The sequence below is a fragment of the Capra hircus genome, chromosome 2 (genome assembly GCF_001704415.2).
Source record: "Capra hircus breed San Clemente chromosome 2, ASM170441v1, whole genome shotgun sequence".
In the NCBI taxonomy this organism is placed as follows: domain Eukaryota; kingdom Metazoa; phylum Chordata; class Mammalia; order Artiodactyla; family Bovidae; genus Capra; species Capra hircus.
This window is the reverse complement of record NC_030809.1, coordinates 89,162,425-89,186,824: the sequence shown is the minus strand read 5'-3', so window position 1 is coordinate 89,186,824 and position 24,400 is coordinate 89,162,425. Positions and strand designations below refer to the sequence as shown.

Below are 24,400 nucleotides of genomic sequence, written 5' to 3'. Positions count from 1 at the left end.
TCCTTAGGCTCAATAACCTTTCCCAGCCACAAACCAGGTATAAGAAAGATCCAGACTTCAGACAGTGTCCTCTTGTCCCCAGGCAGAAATATCCAAAGAATGTAGACAGAGTGGATGCAAATTTTCAGCAGTGGCAGGAACAGGAAAGAGCACAGGCAATGCTCCTCTTTCCAATCCCAGAGAATCACTTAATTCAGTCCTGCTATAACCAGGTGGCTCAGTGGATAAAGAATTCACCAGCCAATGCAGGAGACACGGGTTCGATCACTGGGTGGGAAAGATCCCCTGGAGGAGGGCATGGCAACTCACTCAGATATTCTTTCTTGGAGACCCCCATGGACAGAGAAGCCTGGTGGGCTGCAGCAGTTCATCAGGCCACAAAGAATCGGACACAACTGAGCACATATGCACACATAACTTAGTGGGACCAGGCCGCCCTCTCTTTTCCTTAAGTGGAAACATTTGGTTTTTGAGCAAGCACCTTGAACATTACCTCCAGGTATAAAAAAGAACTTGCCAGGTACCTAAGATGGATGACTAACTTTCAGCCCTCCTTGATTAATCTCTCCATGGATGTCTGCCTAAATAAAGACTCATTATGGAATGGCTACAGGACAGAAGCCAAAACACTCTGATGTCCAAATTAAAACTGTTGGCTCTTCCTCCTTCTCCTCCCCTTAAAAAGGTATTTAAAGGTTTTTCCCCCCTAGAACAATACAAACACAATACATCAGGAGATCTGCCATTTTAGAAGAAGGGGCTGGAGGACAAGTCAGCGGAGTGATACAAACGAGTCTTCAGCGGGAAATTCACAGATGGAGCAGGTCCTGGCTGTGTCTTAGAGAAACTCAAAGCACAGAAATACAAGGCTTGTCCTAAAATGTGGAGGGAGAAGAGCAGCTGTTCGGGGTCCTGGTCCAATAGGCCTTTCAAAGGAATACAGAGAAGAAGGGGTGCATTCCTTACATTTGAGCATAAGGCCTACAGCACCCAGGCTCCTGGATCAAAGGTGAGGGCCTCTGATGGAGCAGAAGCAGGAGTCCAGGGAGGAAAAAACAAACAGAACAAAGAGCCACTTTGTTCACAACAGGAAAATCTATGTCAAGAAGGACTGCCGCTGTTGTTGTTCAGTCACTCAGTCATGTCTGACTCTTTGTGACCCCAGGGACTATAGCCCGCCTGGCTTCCCTGACCTTCACTATCTCCTGGAGTTTGCTCAAACTCATGTCCATTGAACCAGTGATGCCATCCAACCATCTCATCGTCTGTTGCCCCCTTCTCATCCAGCTCTCAGTCTTTCCCAGCCTCAGGGTCTTTTCCAGTGAGTCAGCTCTTGATATCAGGTGACCAAAATATTGGAGCTTCAGCATCAGTCCTTCCAATGAACATTCAGGGTTGATTTCTTTTAGGATTGATTGGTTTGATCTCTTTTCTATCCAAGGGATTCTCAAGAGTCCTCTCCAGCACCAGAGGTTTGAAAAGTGAAAGTTGCTCAGTTGTGTCCAACTTTTTGTGACCCCATGGATGTATAATCCATGGAATTCTCCAAGTCAGAATACTGGAGTGGGTAGCCTTTTTTCTTCTCTAGGGGATCTTCCAGGGATCAAACCCATGTCTCCCACATTACAGGAGGATTCTTTACCAGCTGAGCCACAAGGGAAGCTCACCAGAGGTTTGAAAGAATCAATTCTTTGGCACTCAGCCTTCTTCATGATTCAACTATCACATCTGTACGTAACTTCTGGAAAAAACATAGCTTTGACTGCATGGACCTTAGTTGGCAAAGTGATGTCTGGGACCATGGCAAAAATATGAGACAAAAAAATGATACAATATTTTTTGTGGTCAGCATGTTACACCTCTGAGTCAGGTACCTGTCTGAATGTCTCTTTCTTTGTCGGTCCCAGATACCTGAGCCCTGCTGGTAGGTCCTGAGCCAATCCATTCAACAGCCAAGATTTTAGAGCTCCTGGCTTGCACCAGGAATTGAGTTAGAAATGAAGTATGCAGAGAAGCATTCTACATGTTCTCTGCTCTGAAGATACAAAGAGCAGAAAGAAAAGAAAGCTGGATGGAATCTACCAGCTTTATCTGTTTCATCATGAGCAACAACAGTTGCAGAAGCTGTCAACATCACAGAAAAAGCCTTGTGATTCTATAAAGCACTTCATACTCCCCATTCCTCCTTCAAAAGGTAACTTCCCCCACCAAGTCGATATAAAGGCTCTCACACATTGGAGCTGCATTCCCTTGACTGAGGAATGTCTCCAGTTAAAAACTAAGAGGAGGAAACTCCTGGAACTTATTAGTGATTTGTAGCTCTGTATGGAGTTAACTGCATCCATCCCAAAGGAAGCAGTTCAGGTAGAGTCTGAGGGTTAGTTCCCTAAGAGATGTACAGAGTATACGTACATGCAGAGGTCAGCCCAGGCCTGCCACCTGTCCTAGTTCTTTCAGGCCACACTCCCCAAAAACATCTTGTTTGCTATTTTTTATATATTCTCAAGTTCAGAAAATTATTCTTGCTCTGAAGTAATTTCACATGCTGTAACTCTTAGATTTTTCCTTTTTTGTTAGTGTCTAAGAAGTCTTGTGCTTAGTCACTCAGTGGTGTCTGATTCTTTGCGACCCAATGGACTGTAGCCTGCCAGGCTCCTCTGTCCATGGGGATTTCCCAGGCAAGAATACTGGAGTGGGTTGCCATGCCCTCCTCCAAGGGATCTTTCCAACCCAGGGATCAAACCCAGGTATCCCGCATTGCAGGCGGATTCTTTACCATCTGAGCCACCAGGGAAGTCCCTTAGAAGTCCAGAAGAGATCAATTTAAAGAATCTTCCTGAACATATGGATTTTGGTTATTCCTGTCTTGCATGTCCCCAGGATATAACTAGCAGAGGCTTCCATGTATTTGAAGGATATCCCCTATATGCTGAAAGCATGCAGTAGACCTCAAAATTCCACACAACCCTTTGCTATTCAAAGGCAAAGGGTTCTCCCCTGTGAGTTCTCCCTTCCTCTCATTTGTGAAGTTCAGGCAGGTGGCCTACGTAATTTTCACCAGATTTTCTTCTGGAGTATAATCAGGGGCATTAGAAAACTAGGCAACATTAAAAGTCACGCTGTCTCAAGGAAAAAAAAAAAAAAAAAAAGGCAAGTGATGCGGCATGTCCATAGCATTTGAGCAATGAGCAGATCCTTAACTTTCCACAACACATCTTTTTGCTATTTTGTTAGTACAAACGTCTCTGTAATTGAAATTCTGACATTTTGAAATGACAAAATTTAGGAACTGTTTCACGTGCAAAGATTCTTTTATCATCGTTCATTTGAAACACTGACTACCTGACACATTTCTTTCAATGATCTCTACCCAGATGAGACAAGAACACTAAAGACTGCCTTGATTTCTTTTGAAAGCTTTTTCCTTCTGTGTACCATTTTTGAGTCTTCATTGAATTGGTTACAATATTGCTTCTGTTTTATGCCTTGGTTTTTGGCCACAAAGCATGTGGGATCTTAGCTCTCCAACCAGGAATCCAACCTGCACCTCCTGCACTGGAAGGTGAAGTCTTAACCACTGGACTGCCAGGGAAGTCCCAAAACTGCCTTAACAACAAATGAAAGCCATTTCCATCCTTCACTCTCCATCCTGGGAGACTCATGTAATTACAGCAGCTACTCATCAATAACAGAAAGGGAGAAGCGGTACCAATGATGAGAACCAAGATAAGGGATCTGTTTTCAGAAAATTTCTCCAAAGTCCATGATTTGGATCTATAACGTGAACCAAACAACTTGCTCTGCTAATTAAGACTTATCTATCAGGAGATTTCAAATGCTATTTGAAGGTACTTCTCTAAAATGTCACAGTTACCCAGATCTCTGTCAAGCTACCTGGAAAAATGTAATTCAATTCCAGAAAATTATCACATGGTAAGTGTAGCCAGATTGCTGGGAGAAATATCAATAACTTCAGATATGCAGATGATACCGCCCTTATGGCAGAAAGTGAAGAAGAACTAAAGAGCCTCTTGAAAGTGAAAGAGGAGAGTGAAAAAGTTGGCTTAAAGCTCAACATTCAGAAAACTAAGATCATGGCATCCAGTTCCATCAGTTCAGTTCAGTTGCTCAGTCATGTCTGACTCTTTGCGACCCCATGAGTCGCAGCACGCCAGGCCTCCCTGTCCATCACCAACTCCCGGAGTTCACTCAGACTCACGTCCATCGAGTCCATGATGCCATCCAGCCATCTCATCCTCTGTCGTCCCCTTCTCCTCCTGCCCCCAGTCCCTCCCAGCATCAGAGTCTTTTCCAGTGAGTCAACTCTTCAGTCCTATCACTTCATAGCAAATAGATGGGGAAACAGTGGAAACAGTGGCTGACTTGATTTTTCTGGGCTCCAGAATCACTGCAGATGGTGATTGCAGCTATGAAATTAAAAGATGCTTACTCCTTGGAAGGAAAGTTATGACCAACCTAGATAGCATATTCAAAAGCAGAGATGTTACTTTGCCAAGAGAGGTCCGTCTAGTCAAGGCTATGGTTTTTCCAGTAGTCATGTATGGATGTGAGAGTTGGACTATAAAGAAAGCTGAACACCGAAGAATTGATGCTTTTGAACTGTGATGTTGGAGAAGACTCTTGAGAGTCCCTTGGACTGCAAGGAGATCCAACCAGTCCATCCTAAAGGAGATCAGACCTGGGTGTTCATTGGAAGGACTGACGTTGAAGCTGAAGCTCCAATACTTTGGCCACCTGATGAGAAGAGTTGACTCATTTGAAAAACCCTGATGCTGGGAAAGATTGAGGGCAGGAGGAGAAGGGGACAACAGAGGATGAGATGGTTGGATGGCATCACTGACTCAGTGGACATGGGTTTGGGTAGACTCTGGCAGTTGGTGATGGATGGGGAAGCCTGGCGTGCTGGGGTTCATGGGGTCGCAAAGAGTCAGACACGACTGAGTGACTGAACTGAACTGAAGTGTAGCCAGATATAAAAATAAAAACAGTGTGTCTGGGAGATCAAGATGACAGAATATTAGAAATGGAGTGCACTTCCTCCCCACAAATACATCAAAAAAAACCCTACATATTAAACAACTCTCATGGAATACTTACTGAATGCTGGCAAAAGATGTCATACAACCTAAGCTGCAAGAAAGATCACTAAATAACCAGGTACTAAAAAAAAAAAAACTTCCTGCAAACAAAATCCAGGACCAGATGGCTTCACTGAGGAATTCTACCAAATGTACAAAGAGGAACTTACACCTATCTTTCTCAAAATCTTCCTAAAGACTGAAGAGAAGGGAACATTCTGAATGTTATTCTATGAAGCCACTATTACCCTTATACCAAAATCAGACAGGGACACTACCAAAAATAAAAATTAGAGACCAACATCTTTGATGAATACAGATGCAAAAATTCTCGACAAAATATTAGGAAACCAAATGCAACAACATGTTAAAAAAAAAGATAATACGCCACACTCAACTTGGATTCATCCTATGGTCACAAGGATGGCTCAACATATGCCAATCAATGTGATATACCATGTCAACAAAAGAAAAATCAAAACTCACATTACCATCTCAACAGATTCAGAGAAAGCATTTGAATAAAATTTAATATCCATTCATGATAAAAACTCTTACCAAAGCAGGTATAATGGGAACATATCTCAACATAATAAAAGCTATTTATGAAAAATTCACAGCCAACATAATGCTTACTGTGAAAAGCTGAAAGCCCTCCATTAAAATCTGGAACAAGACAAGGATGCCCACTCTCACCATTTCTATTCAGCATAGTACTGGGAGTCCTAGCTACAGCAATCAGATAAGAAAAAGCAATAAAAGATACCCCAGCTGGAAGGGAAGAGGTAAAACTATCATTATATGCAGAGAACATGATGCTATACACAGAAAATCCTAAAGACTTCACACAAAAACTTCAAGATCTGATGAATGAATTCATCAAGGAAGCAGGAACAAGATTAACATTCAGAAATCTGTTCCACTCCTTTTCAATGACAATGAAGTATCAGAATGAGAATGTTTAAAAAAAAAATCCTTTTTAAAATCACATTTAAAAATACCTAGGAATAAACCCAACCAGGAGGTGAAAGACTTATATGCTGAGAACAACAAAATACTGATAACAGAAACTGAAGATGATTCAAAGAAATGTAAAGATATACCATGCTCTTGTATTGGAAAAATTAATACTGCTAAAATGGCATACTACTGAAAGCAATCTGCATATTTAATACAATCCCTATCAAATTACCCATGATATTTTTCATAGAACTAGAATAAATAATCTTAAATTTTATATGGAACCACAAAAGACTCAGAATTGTCAAAGCAATCCTGAGGAAAAAGAACAGAGCTGGAGTTATAATCCTTCTGGCCTTCAGAAAATACTACAAGGCTACAGTAATCAAAACAGTCTGGTACTGGCAAAAAAAATAAACATACAGATTAATGAAACAGAATAGAGTCCAAAAATAAATCCACACACTTACAGTCAATTAATGTTCAACAGAGGAGGCAAGAATATACAACAAAGAAAAGATACTCTCTTCACCAAGTGGTGTTGGGAAAGCTGTACAGTCACATGTAAATCAATGAAGTTAGAGCACTCCCTTGCAGCATATACAAAAATAAATTCAAACTGGCTTAAATACTTAAGAAATAATACCATAAACTCCTAGAAGAGAATGTAGATGAACCATTCTCTAACATAAATGGTAGCAATATTTTAATAGTCAGACTCCCAAGGCAAAAGAAATAAAAGCAAAAATAAACAAATGGGACCTAAACAAACTTATAAGTGTTTGCACAGCAAAGAAACCATTAACAAAAAGATAACCCACAGAATGGGAGAAAATATTTGCAAATGATGCTACCAAAAAAGGGGGTTAATATCGAAAATATACAGCCCATAAAACTCAATAACAACAACAACAACAATCAATCAAAAATGGGCAAAAGATCTAAATAGACATTTCTCCAAAGAAGACAGAGAGATAGCCAATAGGCATATGAAAAGATGCTTAACATTGCTAATTATCAGAGAAATGAAAATCAGAATGACACTGAGGTATCACCTCCCATTAGTCAGAATGGTCATCATCAAAAAGTCTGCAAATAATAAATGCTGGAGAGGATGTAGAGAAAAGGGAAACTTCCTCTACTGTTGGTGGGAATATAAGCTGGTGTAACCACTATGGAAAACAATATGGAGGTTTCTCAAAAACCTAAAAATAGCATTACTATATGATCCAGCAATCCCACTCCTGGGCATATATCTAGAGAAAGCTAATTCAAAAAGGTACAATGTTCATAGTAGCAGTATTTACAATAGTTCAGATATGGAAGCAACCTAAGCGTCCATTGACAGATGAATGGATAAAGAAGATGTGATATGTCTGTGTATATGCATACATAGACACACATACATACAAACACACACAATGGAATATTATTCAGCCATAAAAAATAATGCCATTTGCAGCAGCATGAATGGACCTAGAGATTATCATACTAACTGAAGTCAGAGAAAGATGAATATTATATCACTTATATGTGGAATCTAAAAGAAATAACACAAATGAACTTATTTACAAAACACAAACAGACTCACAGACACAGAAAACAAACTTGTTACCAAACAGGAAAGAGCAGGGAGGGATAAATTAGAAGCTTTTAATTAATTAGGATCTTGTAAGACCCACAAGATCCTACTGTATAGCATGGGGAACTTTATTCAAAATCTTGTAATAATCTATAATGAAAAAGAATCCAAATATATAAATATATGAATACATATATATCAGATTGTACATATATATACGTGTGTGTGTGTATATATATATCACTTTGCTGTATACCAGACACACAACATTGTAAATCAACTAAACTTCAATAAAAAATAAAAATTTAAAAAGAAAAATAAGATACAAACCTGATTTTCAAGAAACAAATGCTGGCAATACCATGTTCATGTGGAAAGAGTGACTTGAAAAATGGGTTATGTCTTTTTCTTTTAAATAAATAAATCAGTTGAATGCATGTTACATGAAAATGTACCTCTTAAAGAAATTAAAACCCCAAATATATCATTCTATTTTTTCCTTAAAAAATACTCATTTGCCTATGTAGTACTGTATTTTGAAGACACACTCCTAACCAACGACCTCAGAGTAATCAGTACAGTAAAAGAAGATCGTAAGTTAGTTAGTGTGTGAAACACTGAGTGATTAGCACACTTTTATACCTCAGAAGCCAAAAGTAGTTCCATGGATCAGCCTACTCTTACACACACGTTAACTATAACCAAGAGGCATCAAGCAACTGGGGCAACCTATCGAGAGATTAGGAAGATTTTCTACTTCTATCCCATATTCTGAGAGGCCCTCCTGCTACAATATTACAAGGTCCTAGAAAAATAGAAAAGCAAACTTTATAATGCATTTCTGACCATCAAAGAAAGTAAAGAAAATATTTTAAAGGAGTGGAAAGAAAATGGAAAGCAAAGGGAGGGAGTAAGGAATGGGCAACAAGTTTAAGGTAAATTCAAAATCATAACTGGCAAGCACATACATTAGTCAAGATCATTCTGGCATCAGAGACTGAACTCCCATCCCTCATATGATGGGGTAGCTGGGTCTGACGGAGAAGGCAATGGCAACCCACTCCAGTACTCTTGCCTGGAAAATCCCATGGATGGAGGAGCCTGGTAGGCTGCAGTCCATGGGGTTGCTAAGAGTCGGGTACGACTGAGCGACTTCACTTTCACTTTTCACCTTCATGCATTGGAGAAGGAAATGGCAACCCACTCCAGTGTTCTTGCCTGGAGAATCCCGGGGATGGCGGAGCCTGGTGGGCTGCCGTCTATGGGGTCGCACAGAGTCGGACACAATTGGAGCAACTTAGTAGCAGCAGCAGCTGGGTCTGAGGCTTGTGCATTAAGCTGGGACCCATGAAAGCAGCTTATGTAGCCCCAGGTCCATCCTGTCCCCAAGTTCCAGGACGTAAGAAATGCACATTTTCTCTGGAGGAAAGCTCTCAACTTAAGCCCTTACTGCTACTGTAAATTAAATCAAATACAAACTCTCAGAAAAAAATATTCCTCAAAACATGAAGCAACATAAATCAGAGTGGCCAGAAACAATAAACAACAGAGAGTGAAAATGTTAGTCACTCAGTCATGTCCGACTCTATGCGATCCCATGGACTGTCCATGGAACTCTTCAGACAAGAGTACTGGAGTAGGCAGCCAGTTCCTTCTCTAGGGGATCTTCGCAACCCAGGGATTGAACCCGGGCCTCCTGCACTGCAGACAGATTCTTTATCTTCTGAACCACTATGGAAGCCTGCAAACAACAGAGCTATACCCTCTATTACCAATATTTAACATTCTTGCTAAGCCACTTCAGTCGTGTCTGACTCTGTTCGACCCCATAGACGGCAGCCCACCAGGCTCCGCCATCCCTGGGATTCTCCAGGCAAGAACACTGGAGTGGGTTGCCATTTCCTTCTCCAATGCATGAAAGTGAAAAGTGAAAGTGAAGTCGCTCAGTCGTACCCGACTCTTAGCGACCCCATGGACTGCAGCCTACCAGGCTCCTCCATCCATGGGATTTTCCAGGCAAAAGTACTGGAGTGGGGTGCCATTGCCTTCTCCATTTAACATTCTTAGACACAGAATAATTCTATATATAAAATAATTCACATAAGATATAGATTAAAAAATACTCTCCATTTAGATAACTGAAGTAATACTACAGAATGCCAAAGACAATAATAATATTACAAAAAGCAGCCACAAAAAATTTCAACAATTAGACTGAAAGCAGATCTCTAACCAGTGACAACTGAAGTCAGAAGACAGAAGCAGAAAATAGAAGTTATCTTCCAAGTGCTAGGAGGAAATAACTAGAAATCCCACCAAAGCTATTTTTTAAGAATGAAAAACATTTTCCTCTAAACAAAAACTGAGACTTTATTATCAACATAACTTCACTAAAGAAATGTTTAAAAGATATGCTTTAGAAGAGAAGTAAAATGAACCCAAGGAAATGTTGAAATGCAAGAAACGGTGAACAGAAAACTTGGTAAATATCTAGGTAACTTTGGTAACCATAACTTTTGTTTTCTATGTCTGTGAGTCTGTTTCTGTCCTGTAAATAAGTCATTTGTATATTTTAGATTCCACAAATAAATGATATCATATGGTATTTGTCTTTTCTCTCTGACTTACCTCACTTAGTAGTATAATCTCTAGATCCATTCACGTTGCTGCAAATGGCAGTATTTTATTCTTTTATGGCTGAGTAATATTCCATTATTTACGTGCACACACAGATACACATATCATGTTTTATCCACTTGTCTGTTGATGGACATTTAGGTCGATTCCATGTCTGGGCTACTGTAGATCGAGCTGCTATGAACATTAGGGTACATGTATCTTCTCAAATCAGACCTTTCATCTTTTCCCAGATACATGCCCAGAAATGGGATTGCTGGATCACATGGTAACACTATGTTAGGGGATGAGAACACAAACTCACTGATGCAGAGAACAGACTGCTGGTTACCAGAGACAGTGGGAAGGTGGTGGTATTAGACGAAAGAGGTCAAAAGCTACAAACTTCCAGTTATAAAACAAATAAGTCCTGGGAATGTAATTTACAACATGGTGACTACACTTAACAATACCATATTGCATATCTGTAAGTTGTTGAGAAAGTAACTCTTAGAAGTTCTCATCACAAGGAGAAAAAATTATTACTATGTATAGGGAAAGATGTCAACTAGGCTTACTGTGTGATTATTTCATAATACATACAAATATCCAATCATTATGTTGTACACTTGAAGCTAATATTATGTTGAAAAGTGTGAAAGTGTTGGTTGCTCAGTCATGCTCGACTCTTTGCAACCCCACAGACTGTAGCCCTCGAGGCTCCTCTGTCCATGGAATTCTCCAGGCAAGAATACTGGAGTGGGTTGCCATTTCCTACTCCAGGGAACCTTCTACACCCAGGGATTGAACCCAGGTCTCCTGCATTGCAGGCAGAAGCTTTACCATTTGACCACCAGGGAAGCCCATACTGGAGTGGGTTGCCATTTCCTACTCCAAGGGATCGTCCCAACCCAGGGATCAAACCTGCTTCTCTAATGTCTCCTGCATTTGCAGGTGAATTCTCCATCACAAGCATCACCTGGGAAGCCCCAACATAGTGTTATACATCAAGTATACCTCAGAAAAAAAGAGAGGCTGATGAGTTACAATACTCTAAGGTGCTGTGTCATTTGGAAGAGAGGTTATGATACCGATTAACTCCATTCTCAGTGGGGGAAAAGGAGCATGGCCTTAATCCACCTGAACATCCCCTCATACCCCAGACCTTCTCTCCCTAGTTGTAATCTAGCCCGGAAGGAGTTAGGGTGAGACCAGCAGATCTGATGCACTTCCTGACAGAACAGAATTCTCGGTGGGTTCCCTGAGAGCAGAGGAAGAGCTCTGAGCAAAGAAAAGGCCTGGAGGAGAAGGAAAGGCAGAGAGTCTGGGCAGCGGAACTTTCAGCTGTCTCCAAAGTAATCTACTTACCCTGACCTGCAGGCTGGGAGTGACTGTTTGTGGAGGGCTTTGTAGGGGCTGGGCATTGTTTGACTACAGCAAACAGGCTTAGAGATGAGAGATTTGCAAAGTTACTGCAAGGACTGGTAGGCAAGGATGTGTTTGAGTTTCTGGGTTTTGCCAATCAAGAGGTATTGAGAAGAGAAAGGTTTATGTTCAACTGGGAAAGCCCAATTTCCTCCTGGAACGTTTCTGTTAGATGCAGTCTGACCTCATCCACCCCATTGGTGTTCCTGATGGGAAAAGAAAAGTCATAGCCAATACCTTCCTTCTTCAAAGGCTTCCTTGCAACCTGGTTATTTAGTTGAGGTCTTCCTCAGTATTAGGGTCGGCATCCAGGAACACAACCTAAAGAAGCTTCTTGTGGTCGTTTCTTTATCACGTTCCATGACAATCTGGGCAACGGGGCTTAAACGGGGAGAAGGAAGTGGGAAGAGAGCTGCAGAGGAGCAGCACTGTAAGCGGGACGCTAACCTGTGGAATGCAGGTTCCCTCTTTCTTAATCCTAAAGCAAACAGTAGAAAGGTCAATAGACAAGGAAGAAACTGTAGGACTCATTCAATGCCAGCTCCAAATTATTTATAAACTATCTATTATTCAGATTACCTCTCCCCCTGATGAAGTCCATTTGAAGAATTAGTGAGTGGTGACAGTGGTTAATAATTGCCCTGTTACCATAACTTTAGAAGCATGAGAAGTGATTCTACCCTAGAGAGCTGCCAAGAACAAAAGGTGTTGCCTAGCTGAGACTAGCAGGCTACTCCAGCATGCACACCTGCCCATGGGATCATATGACCCCTCAGTTACATAATGTGGGGCTTTTTACTTTGCTTCTTTTTTTCAGCTTTTAATTGGAGGAAAATTGCTTTACAGTGTTATGTTGGTTTCTGCCATACAACAGCACGAATCAGCCATAACTATACATATATGCCCTCCCTCTTGGGCCTCTCTCCCCTATTCCACCCCTCTAGGTCATCACAGAGCACATAACATGTTTTATAACCCCTGCCTAAAGGACAGACCCATGAACTTAATACCAAACACACTACTTCCTGATTTTCCAACTTGCCTGTAGTTGCCCTGAGTGTTCTTAACTATTTGCTATGGGCACAGAGAAGACAAAGCCCAGTGAAAATACTGTCGCTGGCAATTACAAAGCATTTCTCCCAGCCCCAAAGAGGACTACATATTGGTAACCCCAAGGAGTCCTGCATTCAAAATCCACATTATTGAAGGGGCAGCACAGTGAGGAATTAAAGAGATATCTTTAATATTCTCAACCAATGAAATTAATATTTTAGAAAATTAGTCAGCAAATATTTTCAAGATTTCATCATGTTATATACTTGGTTACGGCAGAAACATGAAGAACGGCCCTTGGATTCCATGTACAAGAGACCCAAACTGAAAAAGCACAAAGCAAATGAGCCAGAGGGATCCCATTGGCTTATATATCTCCCAAATATGAGCTCTTAAATAAACCAAAACCTCATGAATTCTTGGGCTGAAGATTCATAGTCTTCATAGAGTTAAAAGAGATGACTGCAAAATTCCTTCCTTCCTTCCTCTCTCCCTTTCCAGTGCACAGAGGCTGAGATTCCCAGTCTAGTGTTCCGAACTCCACTCAGTAATTGTCCAACTTGAACTATATACGGATATTTTAAAAGAAAAATGTCCTCAACTCTCCCAGTGTTGACTATTGTTTTTAGTGTATTTTTTAGAAAACAACCAAAATAAAACCAAGTACAAAATCTTTACATGTATCACCTTTAACCAATACGAACCAAAGCACAGGTAGAAATGAATACAACCCAACTACGAAACCATTAGCACCCAAGCACTGTTTACAACAGCCAAGATATGGAAGCTACCTAAAATAAATAATAAATGCCTGTCAACAGAGGAATAAAGAAGATGTGGTGTGTATACACACACACACAATGGACTATTACTCAGCCATAAAAAATAATGAAATAATATCATTTGTAGCAACATGAATGGACTTAGAGATTATCATGTTAAGTATACAAAGATAAGTATCATATGATATCACTTATATGCAAAATCTAAAAAAAATGATACAAATGAACTTGTTTACCAAATGGAAATAGACTCAGAGACAGAGAAAATACTTATGGTTACCAAAGGGGAAAGGGCAAGAGGAAGTAGGGATAAATTAGAAGTTCACCATTAATAGATACAAACTAGGAGCACGTCAAGGCTGTATATTGTCACCCTCCTTATTTAACTTATATGCAGAGTACATCATGAGAAACGCTGGACTGGAAGAAACACAAGCTGGAATCAAGACTGCTGGGAGAAATATCAATAACCTCAGATAGGCAGATGACACCACCCTTATGGCAGAAAGTGAAGAGGAACTAAAAAGCCTCTTGATGAAAGTGAAAGTGGAGAGTGAAAAAGTTGGCTTAAAGCTCAACAGTCAGAGAAAATAAAGATCATGGCATCTGGTCCCATCACTTCATGGGAAATAGATGGGAAAACAGTGGAAACAGTGTCAGACTTTATTTTGAGGGGCTCCAAAATCACTGCAGATGGTGATTGCAGCCATGAAATTAAAAGACGCTTACTCCTTGGAAGAAAAGTTATGACCAACCTAGATAGCATATTAAAAAGCAGAGACATTACTTTGCCAACAAAGGTCCATCTAGTCAAGGCTATGGTTTTTCCAGTGGTTATGTATGGATGTGAGGGTTGGACTGTGAAGAAAGCTGAGCACCAAAGATTTTATGCTTTTGAACTGTGGTGTTGGAGAAGACTCTTGAGAGTCCCTTGGACTGCAAGGAGATCCAGCCAATCCATTCTGAAGGAGATCAGCCCTGGGATTTCTTCGGAAGGAATGATGCTAAAGCTGAAACTCCAGTACTTTGGCTACCTCATGCAAAGAGTTGACTCATTGGAAAAGACTCTGATGCTGGGAGGGATTGGGGGCAGGAGGAGAAGGGGACGACAGAGGATGAGATGGCTGGATGGCATCACTGACTTGATGGACGTGAGTCTGAGTGAACTCCGGGAGTTGGTGATGGACAGGGAGGCCTGGCGTGCTGCGATTCATGGGGTTGCAAAGAGTCAGACATGACTGAGCGACTGAACTAAACTGAACTGACTCTACATAAAAAAGACAAACAACAGGGACCTACTGTGTACCACAAGGAACTATATTCAGTATGTTGCAATATATAATGGAAAAGAAGCTGAAAAAGAATTATGTATGTGTGTAATAGTATATATACTATATATTCGATGCACTATATATTCTACATACTATATACAGTGTATAGTCTGTCTACAGCAGAAGAACTCATATATTTACATACACACCAGAAACTAATGCAACATTGTAAATCAACTATATTTCAATAAAAATCTCACAGTACATAAATAAAAGCAACAGCATTCCAAATAGTATGAATAAAACATACTATATGATGTTCCGCTGAAACCACACTGCTGCCCAGATGAAGACTTATGCGGTGCTGGTCACTGAGTGCTGTAGCACGGGGCCCTTTTGAGCTCAGCAGGCATTTACCTCCACATTCAATGCAGTGACTGTATCCTCCCACCACTTTCCCCACGGGAACTACTGTGAAACCTTTCTTCACCAAACCTGGTCTGTCAGCATTCGGTCTTTAAATATAAATAGTATTTTGGCATCAAATTAACTCAACTCTGACTTTTCTTAAGAGCCCTCTACATTTATTTTGGTTTGACCTGACGCTAATCTGAACACAAACCAAAAACCTAAAGGCAGGCAGAGACACAAAAACCATGTCACAGTGCTTAGTTATAAGATAGTTATCCAAAGATATAGAATTATGTCTAAATGTTTACTGCCATCCAAAGTGAAGCAACATTTTAAAATTCTTATGGAAGAATCACAAACCCCCAAGGTCTACAAATGCTCACACTCACTTTCCAATGTAAGAAATGCCTTGTGGAATGCTGTGACCAAGTTCTTACAAATAACCCGCCCTTAATGTGTCCTTGAAACTAAGATCATACTTGGATCAGAACCATGAGGGGTGAGGTTAGGAGCTGAAGGAGATGTGGAACAGCTAGGATATAGGATAAAATCAGAGTTGACATAAGATAACAACAAAAATTGCCAAGGAGCAAACACAGAGCCCAGCAGAGATGTGACTTGTTCCCACTAGTGCCAAGTGCCCTTTCTGAGGCCCCATGCTCTCTCACTGTCTAAGTTTTCAAAATAAAGAAAATGCAGTATTTAAGAGCTTTCTCAGAGACTACAGTTTATTTTTTAATTAATTTTTATTGGAATATGGTTTCTTTACAACGTTGTGTTCGTTTCTACCATTCACTTTCTAGCAAAGTCAATCAGCTATATGTACACATATGTCCCCTCTTTTTTGGATTTCCTTCCTGTTCATCTCACCACAGAACACAGAGTCCCCTGTGCTAGACAGCAGGTTCTCATTAGTTACTTATTTTACACATAGCAGTGGATATATGTCAATCCCAACCTCCCCTTCCCTCGTGTCCATTTGTTTGCTCTCTCTGCCTGCATCTCTACTCCTTCCTTGGAAATAGGTTCATCTGTACCATTCTTCTGGGCTTTCCTGGTGGCTCATAGCATTTTTCTGGATTCCACATATATGTGTTAAAATACAATATTTGTTTTTCTCTTTCTGACTTACTTCACTCTGTATGACAGTCTCTAGGTCCATCCACATCTCTACAAATGACCCAATTCCATTCTTTTTTGTGGCTAATATTCCATTGTATATATGTATCACATCTTTATCCATTCCTCTGCTGATGGACATTTAGGTTACTTCCATGCCCTGGCTATTGTAAATAGTGCTATAATGAACACTGGGGGCACATGTTTTGAACTATGGTTTTCTCTGGGTATATGCCTCGTAATGGGATTGCTGGGTCCCGACTGGTAGTTCTATTTTTAGTTTTTTAAGGAACCTCCATACTGTTCCCTATAAGACTATCGTTTAGAGAGATAGCAAACATAATCCAAACTTGAGATTCTACAAAATAGGCCCTGTAGTGCCATTGAGCCGGAGAAGGAAATGGCAACCCACTCCAGTGTTCTTGCCTGGAGAATCCCAGGGACGGGGGAGCCTGGTGGGCTGCCGTCTATGGGGTCACACAGAGTCGGACACGACTGAAGTGACTTAGCAGCAGTGCCACTGAGAGAAAGTTCCCACCACTGTGTTAGTTTTCAGTCATCTGCGTCTTTGCCTCCACTAGCCTGCGATCCACTGTCTACACTGCTCTGTGGCCTGCGAGGGCAACCCCTGTAAACTGAATCACCCAGGTTCCTGCATCAGCTGACTTCTGGTTGGGTTGGGCCAATGGAGGCCCTGGTAGGAAATGAGAGCAAGGGAGGAGAGGGAAGCTGGGGTGCTTCTTTCCACCCCCAACATGCTCGTCACCACTGCTGGAAACTGCATCCCTGCACAGACCCAGCAGGCATTCGCTTCCTCCACTGCAGCTCTGAGTGCTCACGAAACACTTTCAGTCCAGGGCTGGCCACAGTTTCCCACTGTTGTAATTTCTTGTTGGTTCTCTCACCTCACACACTTCTACGAGCCGCCCTTCACTTAATTCTCCTCATTCAAACCAATGAGGTGAATTTCGTGTGTCCTGCTGGGATCATTACTGATACAATCATTAAATCTGGTCAGACAAATCAGTACTATATGAACCTCTAGGTGAAGATTAGACTCTCAAAAATTAAGATTAAAAAAAAAATCACATCATCTATGAGAAAAGCACTCACCATCTATCAGGAAGATAATCAAATTAACTATGAAACTGGCGTTAACCTTCTAAGTTCATAGTGAAATTTTCAGCTTAAGAAAAACAATAATTTGGGGGGGGGAATAAGCTATATTCATAACAAAGTTGACTACATTTTCATCTACAGCAGAGGAAATTTTGGAAACAACCTTAGATGTCTAATAGTAATGTAACAGTTGAATTATGATAAATGAACTTAACGGATTATGATGTTACCATGATATATTATTATAATTAAGATTTTGCAGTAACAAACAATAGTAAGCAAAACAGATCTGAACATCTGAATTTTAACTATGTAAGAACAAATATGCATTTGCCTAAACATTCATAGGTGAAACAGAGTTAAAGAATCCACCTGCTAATGCAGGAGATGTGAGTTCGATCCCTGGGCCAGGAAGATCCTCTGGAGGAGAAAATAGCAACAACATTCCAGTATTCCTGCCTGGAAAATTCCACGGACAGAGGAGCCTGGTTGGGCTATAGTCCAGGGGTCACAAAGAGTCAGACACGACTGAACACGCACGTAAACATTCGATAAAATTTCGCAAAACTAAATTCCATGTTGGAGGATTCAAATTCAATTTCTTCTCTGAAATATCCTTAGAAGAAAAACAAAGGGCATAATCCTCGGAGATTCATGGCCGCATCTGGTGATAAGAGAGGAGCATTCTGGGAGATCAAGGCTCCTCTAGACTCTATGCTGCTCTCCAGTCAACAAACAGCCTTGAGCAGAACACTGAGCTTCAGTCTCCAGTTTCTCCCTCTGCAACAGGACTGACCACTGTCCCACTCACAAAAATGAGAAGGCAATGAAACCTAACAGGACTGAAAAATATTTTTTTGCTTTCTTGTACCTGCTCAGAAGAAGAGGAAGTGCAACAGAGGATGAGATGGTCGAATGGCATCCCTGACTCAATGGACGTGAACTTGGGCAAAATCTGGGAAATGGTGAGGGACAGGGAAGCCTGGCATGCTTCAGTCCATGGCGTCACAAACAGCAGGACATGACTTGGCGACTGAACAACAATAACAACCTGCCTCACTGTATACAGTGTCTGTAGATGCTGACTCTAGCTGGGACAATGTAAAGTGAAGGCATTTTCTCAAATTTTGTGGTGCAGGCCTTGTGAGCTCTGTTTCAGAGGCTGAGCAGTTTCATTAGAAACTGGTAAGATGAACATCGTCATTTGGGGGCCTTCATGCCATGTTTTAAAATATGTTTCATGCTCCTCCTTAAAGAGAGTCTATCTAGCAGAGTGATAACAGATAGATGGCCGTGACCTTCTTCAAATTCTTCTAACTCCTCTCACAATGAAATCGGGACTCTAGCTGCTGGTGTCTGTGGGCTGGGCGCCAAGGTGCTGTAACGAGGGTTACATATCATCCCCACCCGAAGACTATCATCTGAGTTCACTATTAATGTGCTAATACCCCCAGCAAACGTGCTGAGAGAGGAGAAATCCAAAAGAAACATACCATTCCCATTCCCAAGGTGTATTTTCTTTAAACAGCAGTTGTCAAAAAGGCAATGTCTTTGTGCTAAAGACAAATATGACACCATATCAACATTACAACAAAATGCTTTTATAGGCATAAAGCTCTTTATGCTTTAATTTTAAACTGATGATTTGATTTCTTCCTGAATTACACATTTTAGCAGAGTTTCCTAGTCTAAAACATTTATTGGTCTAGAATATATATCAACTGGAAATACTGCCATTCCTATTTCATAGCCAAGTGGATGATAATTTTCTTTAATTACACATTAATTCCAATGTATTACCTGCATAGGCAGTTATTGTTTTAACAGGGTAAGGATTAATGGGCAGGTGTTCTGCTATAATTTCACTGAAGAAGAAATAGAGAAATTATACATGATTCATTTTCTTATTTCTGCAAGCTGAATAATATTAATAACACTGCCACCTTACATTTATAAAGCACTTTTCTTTTTCAAAGTGCTTTTGTATCTGGAATTACATTTTCCTAGATCTTTTACCCTTGACAAATCCTTCCAGATAACACACAACTCTGCAGTTTTTCAGCTCTCTCTCAGCCATATATTTTATGTATGTGTGCATTTATAATATATCAATGGGATATGATAAGAGGTAATAGAATAACCACAACCTTTACAGAAGACACACCTGAGTTCAAGTCTCAGCTTAACCACCTATTACATGTGTGCTGTGCATGTGCTAAGTTGCTTTAATCGCGTCCGACTCTTTGTGCCCCCATGGACTGTAGCCTGCCAGGCTCCTCTGTCTGTGGGATTTTCCTGGCAAGAGTACTGGAGTAGGTTGCCATTTCTTCTCCATGGGATCTTCCCAGAGGTGGAACCAACACCTCTTACATCTCCTGCATCAGCAGGTGGGTTCTTTACGACTAGCGCCACCTGGGAAGTCCTCCCTATTACGTGATCTTAGACGAATTACTATGAGCATCAGTTGTGTCAGATTTTAAATGGGGATAATATCACCTTCCATCAATGGCTACTGGCAGGACTAGATAAGATGTAACTTATGAAAAGAGTCTGACACGCAGCAGACACTCAGTAAATAAAACATACCGCTGTTATTAGCAGCTATTTTACTCTGCCAAACATTGTCTTGCTCCTGATTTATTTTCTTCAAAATATCTGGATTCACAGAAATTTAATGAAGTAGAATATCAAGAATAACAAAGTTAGTCCCAGAAAGTATACCAGAAGTATCACATCAGTGCACTCTTGGACACCTTCTGTATGGAGGGCTCTTTCCCAGCCAAGAGTCTGCAAAACCTCATCCATCTCATTTCTATCTGACTCTAACGTTAACAGGACTGTGGATAAACCCCAGTGCTAATTATCTGGCTTTCCAGTTTTCTAAGTTTAAAAGTATAATGAGATGGAGAGGGAGATGGGAGGGAGGCTCAAAGGGGAGGGGATATATGTATACGTATGGTTGATTCATGTTGAGGTTTGACAGAAAACAGCAAAATTCTGTAAAGCAATTGTCCTTCAATAAAAATAATTTTTTAAAAAAAGTATATACTTGAATAAGTTTTATTTACTCAAGCTCTTTGATTGCTGTGGGAGTGAGCCTCCACAATGGCCCTCAATGACCTCACCTCCTTGTAATCATATCCTTAGCAGTGCTCTCCCCTTCTTCCAACACAAACACACTGAAGCAAGGGCTGGTTTATTACACAACTAATAGAATTAGGTGGGTATGATAATATATGACTCCTTCAGTTCAGTTCAGTTCAGTCGCTCAGTCGTGTCTGACTCTTTGTGACCCCATGAATCGCAGCACGCCAGGCCTCCCTGTCCATCACCAACTCCTGGAGTTCACTCAGACTCACGTCCATCGAGTCCATGATGCCATCCAGCCATCTCATTCTGGGTCATCCCCTTCTCCTCCTGCCCCCAATCCCTCCCAGCATCAGAGTCTTTTCCAATGAGTCAACTCTTCGCATGAGGTGGCCAAAGTACTGGAGCTTCACCTTTAGCATCATTCCTTCCAAAGAACACCCAGGGCTGATCTCCTTCAGAATGGACTGGTTGGATTTCCTTGCAGTCCAAGGGACTCTCAAGAGTCTTCTCCAACACCACAGTTCAAAAGCATCAATTCTTCGTGCCTCTAGCCTTCTTCACAGTCCAACTCTCACATCCATACATGACCACTGGAAAAACCATAGCCTTGACTAGACGGACCTTCATCGGCAAAGTAATGTCTCTGCTTTTGAATATACTATCTAGGTTGGCCATAACTTTTCTTTTAAGGAGTAAGCATCTTTTAATTTCATGGCTGCAGTCCCCATCTGCAGTGATTTTGGAGCCCCCGAAAATAAAGTCTGACACTGTTTCTACTGTTTCCGCATCTATTTCCCATGAAGTGATGGGACCAGATGCCATGATCTTCGTTTTCTGACTGTTGAGCTTTAAGCCAATTTTTTCACTCTCCTCTTTCACTTTCATCAACAGGCTTTATAGCTCCTCTTCACTTTCTGCCATAAGGGTGGTGTCATCTGCATATCTGAGGTTATTGATATTGCTCCTGTCAATCTTGATTCCAGCTTGTGTTTCTTCCAGCCCAGAGTTTCTCATGATGTATTCTGCATATAAGTTAAATAAGCAGAGTGATAATATACAGCCTTGACGTACTCCTTTTCCTATTTGGAACCAGTCTGTTGTTCCATGTCCAGTTCTAACTGTTGCTTCCTGACCTGCATATAGGTTTCTCAAGAGGCAGGTTAGGTGGTCTGGTATTCCCATCTCTTTCAGAATTTTCCACAGTTTATTGTAATCCACACAGTCAAAGGCTTTGGCATAGTCAATAAAGCAGAAATAGATGTTTTTCTGGAACTCTCTTGCTTTTTCCTTAGGCTATGTCATAAAAAACATTGGAGTTTCTGCCTTGGTCTCTGTGACCACCTGCTCTAGGGAAAGCCAAACACTGTGTCATGAGGACACTCAAGTCATTCCGGTTAGAGGGACCAACTTGCCAGCACAGCTGGCAGCTGTGTGAGTCACGTTAGACATTAACCCTCCAGCCTCCGTCAGGCCTTCAGACGACTGCAGTCCCGGCCAACAGCAGACTACAGTGTCACTAGAAACTCTCATACAGAACCTCCCAGCCAAGCCACTTCAGAATGCCTGGACCACAGAAACCATGAGAGATAATAAATGACTGTTGGTGTTTTAAGGAACTAAGTTTTGGGGGCTCTATTACACTGCAATAGATTATTATTACACTAACCAGGGTAATTTGACAATAATATGAATTGGAATAACATAGCCCCTTCACTGTAAAGCTACATAATCCAAAGAACATGTAGATGAACAACACATTCCTCCTATGCATGAGAAAGTGGCTTTAAAACAGACACTACTTTCACATTTTAAGCATAAATTACATCACACATCATAAGCTAATCCCCTAAATCTGAAACTACTTCAAAAGCCTAAAAAAGTAACATATTTGATTACATAAAAACATAAAATGTCTAAATGGACAAACTGTAAGTAAAAATTTAATGATAATGAGGAAAATCATCAGCCAATGTAGGCTAGACAGAGGCTACGCTAGTTTCTCAAAGGATCTGACATCAAATTATCCATTTGACCATGAATGCATCCCAACAAAGTATATAGAGAAGTTATTAGAAGCTCCATTTACAGATGTGAAAATTGAAACAAGTTTAAACAACTTATCTAGTTAATGGCAATATCTAATTCACTGTAACAAGGATAGTCTCCCAACAATATGAGCTTTCTTTCCACAAGTCTATGCTTAACTTGGAAAAAAAAAATCATTAGCATCATTGCTATCTGAGGTCATTATGGTATACATAATACATACCACAGAGTATAACACAACATGATTCTCTAAGTACCTTGCACAAAAGATGGCCCTTTGAAATAGCTGGGATCAGTCTCTTCAGACACGTTCTTGGCAATGATTGGCTGACACCTGAACTGAAAGCCAACGGGGCTTACTTAGGATGGAAGGCTTGGGCTCTCCTAATAACACTTCAGGCTTCTTTCTCTGCATCTGTCACTGAAGATTAGCCGTCAGAGTAGCGCTGTGTGAACCCCCTTCATGTTAAAAACGAACTTTAAATTTCAACATTCCCTACAGTCCTAATTTCCAGGCTGCTGACAGCTGAGCTTTCACAGAGAACAGCCTTGATGACTTCTGTGTTAAGCCTTAGGGTACAATTTCCTTTTCTCAGCTATGTGGGGTCTTGATATGGTTTTAGGACAGCAGGAAAGAGCTGTATAGGGGTTTTTCTCTCTAAGTAGTTACTTAATTCAGCAGCAAAAAAAAGCTAACATTTTTCAAAAAGAAATATATAACCAAACCCTGGATTCCTAGGTCAAAATGAAATATTGCCTGGCATTGAGATAAAAGAATTATTTATAAGACTTTTCTCCAGAGACTGTATATTCAGAAAAAAAGAGTCGAAAGAGCAGTTAGCCATAAGCTCTTATTTTTTCTTGTAATTCCTAAATTCCATACTGTAATCCTTGATTTAGAAGTTGGTGTGTGAGTAAGGTACTAAGTAAGAGCTTCAGATGCTATCAGGTCAGCCCCTTGAAGTTCTTTTAACAATTCTGCCCACAGCTTTCCTTCCCTTTGCTTTATTGTTTTCTGAGGGAAAGAGAAAGGAATTAAATTTCTAGCGTCAAGAAAAATGCATGCTGTGAGTGCTAAGTGGCTTTAGTCATGTCTGACTCTTTGTGACCCTGAGGACTGCAGCCTGCCAGACTTCTCTGTCCATGGGATTCTCCAGGCAAGAATACTGGAGTGGGTTGTCATGCCCTCCTCCAGGGGATCTTCCAGACCCAGGGATCAAACCCATGATTCCTACATCTCCTGCACTGACAGGCGGGGTTCTTTACCACTAGAGCCATCTGGGGCACATACTCAAATCTGACAGTAGTCAACCAGTTACTATTTCATCTTGGAAATGAACAATGATTTTTTTTTTTTCAGTCCAAAACCCTATATCTTCTCAATACCTTATATAGCAAAGATACCTTATCTAGTAAAGTTAATTGGTCTCCTGAAAAAGTAACCATGTAGTTCACTCCAGAAAACCACCTAAACTCACTTTTTGTCCTTGTCAGTAAAAGCCCTACCCCAAGAGTGGAGAAGGCTCCCAGATGCATGTCATAAGGGAAAGAATATGAGGATATATGAGTTTTAGTCCCAGACCACTTACTAGCTATTTTCCTATTAAAAAAAAAAAAACACTAGAGAATATGTTGAGATTCAAATGGAATAATACACATGAAAGGACTACACACTTGAATAGAGTTTGCAGCATATTTTACCTAATATGACTCCCCCTGGCCTATAACAGGAAGCCATACATAATTCTGCCCCCTAACCAGGACAGAAAACTTCACTGTGGAGGGGTCTGTCTTTCCATCCTCAATGTTATCTTTCTCAACTTCACG

General features: G+C 40.8%; 1 protein-coding gene across 5 annotated transcripts in view; it reads right to left on the bottom strand.

Annotated features, from left to right (window-relative positions):
• The window catches only part of LYPD6B (LY6/PLAUR domain containing 6B), a 249,899-nt gene that overhangs the window by 123,602 nt on the left and 101,897 nt on the right, over positions 1-24,400 (bottom strand). The gene's annotated exons all lie outside the window — the stretch shown is intronic.